Raw genomic sequence first — 3,316 nt, forward strand, 5'->3', positions numbered from 1 at the left:
ACCCTAGGGAATACGACCCCTGTGTCATGCACAAGATATTACTTGATGACCCGTGCACTTGCGGACTCATCAGTTATGCTATTGAATCTTGATTCAGTGTTTATCATGAACTTGGCAAGTACATCTTTAGTAGTGAACCTCTTCTCTAGCACTGGTTGTTGCATTTGGGAACCTTGTGGAGGTGGTGCAGTTTTTTGTTGTTGCCCTTGATTCCATGAAAAGTTTGGGTGGCATTTCCACCCAGATTATAAGTCGACCTGTAAGGATTCCCTTGTGGCCTTTGTGCCCCAATATAATCAACATTATCAATTCGGCCTCATCGGGGTACTTGTTACTAAGAGATCCACCCTTTGCGGCATCAATTAATTGATGAGTTGCATAATTCAACCCGTTGTAGATGATCTGAACCCGCATCCAAGAAGCAAAGCCATGATGGGGGCATCTTCGAAGGAGGTCTTTGAATCTCTCATAAGCTTCAAATAGTGTCTCTGACTCTTCTTGTTTGAATGCCGAAATTTCTAGCCTTAGCTTCGCCACTTTGCTAGGAGGAAAATACCTTCCCAAACATTTTTCAACCATATCTTTCCATGTTTTGATCAATCCCGACTGTAAGGATATGAGCCACTGATATGCTCCATCTCACAAACTGAAAGGGAATAGTCATAGCCGGATCGCATCGTCAGTCACCCCGTTTATCTTGAAAGTAGAACAAATTTAAAGGAAATGGGAAAGATGATCATGGGCATCTACATTTGCATGGCCATTAAATTGGATTGAATTTTGGATAATGCAGATGGTGCTTGCCTTGATCTCAAAATTGTTTGTAGCGATGGATGGTGCTTGCACACTAAATTCTTCTCCTGTGAACTGTGGCCTTTCATACTCAGATAAAGTATGTCTTTCTTTGGCCTTGATTACAGATTTTGTGTCCTCAATTTCAATGTTTCTTTCACTAGTGCTTTCACCCACTTCCCTAAGTCTTAGATGCAAGGTTATCTCAATTTCACTTTCTTATGCAACTAAATTTGATGGATTTGTTGTGTCATGTGATTGACACAGAGTGTGAACACCCACAAGCACACGGGGTCATCAAGTAATAAACCACTCGCATACGCACGAGTGGGTCGTATTCCCAAGGGGCTTGAGGAGCTACTTTACTCACTTCTTACCTGTCGTTTAACTCACCGATTCCAATTTAAGATAAAAGAAGAAAAGAAAGCAAAGTGAAAAGTAAGAGAAATTCTTAAGAAATATGATACGATCAAAACACGGGAGAAGCTCAAGGTTGGAAAACAGTCACGGATGCGGATCCCCAAGGGGCTTACTTAAGTGAGTAGGAAATTGAGTAGTTAAGCACATAGCTAGTTGGACCGAGAAACCAAAACTTAGGTGACAAGATCCCCTTGTGTATATCCCGCAAGTGCACGGGTTTGTCGAAGTAATAATCCTGGGTGAAGGGGTAGGGAGTAAAGACACTTAATTCGATTCTTAGCTATGTGGAATATCAACAATGATAAGTGTGACAATGATTCAATTCTCAACAATTAAAAGCAACAAGTAAGAGAGCAAAAGTAAGGAGAAGGTAAGGCAATCGATAAAGATGGGGTACTCGGATGATGTTTCACCTAGGATAATCGCTTCAAGTGCAAGAACTCTCTATTATGCTTCCTAATCAATGCAATGGTGAGTCGTGGAAATCCTTACATACATAGTCCCAAATCTAAAGTCAACTATGCCTAACTCTATTCATGTCCCGGAGGAGAGATTAAATAACCTCTCAACCTCGCACTCGAATAAAGTTGCAATGAGCTCTAGGGATTCCAGGTGATAAATCTCTTCCTAATTATAGACCTAACCCTTTGGTCCAATAGGAAGGTCCCTAACCACAATTAAGCCCTAGATACTAAGATCCCCTCAACGCTTCACTTTGTTGCACGCGTAACTAAGCCCAGCGGAGATTCATCACTTAGACCATTCACTCTATTATGGCCGCAAAGAACTCGAGGAACGGAGGTAGAATCTATCACGTTGGAAGGGAAAGGGGACGCTCCTGTAACTCTCGACTCACCCTCTCAACCCTCTCCAACCTAGCTTTGTCTAACGCTCGTGGTTTGTCACTCACTCACAAGTTTACCAACAAGAACTCTCAACCCTAGTGTCACTCTAGGGGAAATGTTCTTACAATCAAGCATTCAAGGTCGGAACTCACAATAAACATCAATTTATTGAAAGCATAATAAAGAAGTTCAATGAAACGAATACATCCTAGGGTTCACAATCACCCAAGTACCCACTAGGGGTTTAGCTCTCCACGGAGCTAAGTACAATCAAATAAATCGAATGTAAAAGCAATGAATCCATAAAGAAACCACCTCGATGGTCGTGTCGATGGTCTTGTGGAGAGTCCTCTACTCGTCGCAAGGGATCCTTTGTCTGGCCTAGGATACACCTCGCCAGATCGATGTCGACGAAAGCTCTCCCAATAACCTTCTTCCAAATGACGCGCGATGTCGGAGTTGTACAACCTCTCCAAAAACCTAGCCAATACCCCTCAAAACCCTAGCCAAAGCGCTCTCTCAAGTTGGGGAAAAGATGGAGAAAAGCATACCAAAATCGGGGCTGAATCGGCTTTAAATAGGGCTGGAATCGAGCGACTCCATGGGCGTGGATGGTACACGCGCCCGTGCGGAATTTCCACACGGCCGTGGATAATTTCCACATGCCCGTGTGGATTCTCCGTTTCTCTAATTTCTCGGCCGGCTGTGAACAGTGCTGCTATAGTAAATGCTGCAGTGTTGCTACAGTGCTCTGTTACAGCCTTCGACCTGAATAACTTCCCAATTCCATATTTTCATCGGGGTAACCCAAACGGGAACACGTTTACGTCATGAATCACTTGCTTCTTCAATAATATACATGTTGGTTGAGCTCTCGTTCTTTTGTGCATAAATCGGAATGCTCGAGTGTGACTGCCTTTGTGCCCCTCCAAATGGATGTGCTCACTCAAATGCGAGGAGGTTGGCACACACTCTAGCATCTCACACCTGACCTATGTCTTCGCATTTGAACCTTAGCAAGATTTCCTCCCAAATAGGTGCATTATGATCCACATTGGCCTATTTCCTTTCATACTCGGCCTCACAAGCCTACCTGCATAAAAGTAACATAAAAACACACATATTAGTGTAAAAACCAGAGAAAAGTAATGCTCAACATAAGGAATGAACACTTCGTATTCGTATCGCACAAGCACTTATCAAACTCCCCCACACTTAAGCTTTTGCTTGTCCTCAAACAAACATTAAAACATTCTGTG

At 43.0% G+C, this 3,316-nt stretch overlaps 1 non-coding gene across 1 annotated transcript; it reads left to right on the forward strand.

Annotated features, from left to right (window-relative positions):
• Window positions 1-424: 424 nt before the first annotated feature.
• LOC120255318 lies at window positions 425-531 on the forward strand. The gene has a single exon (XR_005534968.1). It is a non-coding gene; the product is annotated as a small nucleolar RNA R71 (small nucleolar RNA).
• The last annotated feature ends 2,785 nt before the right edge of the window (window positions 532-3,316 follow it).

This window comes from Dioscorea cayenensis, unplaced genomic scaffold (genome assembly GCF_009730915.1).
Source record: "Dioscorea cayenensis subsp. rotundata cultivar TDr96_F1 unplaced genomic scaffold, TDr96_F1_v2_PseudoChromosome.rev07_lg8_w22 25.fasta BLBR01000943.1, whole genome shotgun sequence".
In the NCBI taxonomy this organism is placed as follows: domain Eukaryota; kingdom Viridiplantae; phylum Streptophyta; class Magnoliopsida; order Dioscoreales; family Dioscoreaceae; genus Dioscorea; species Dioscorea cayenensis.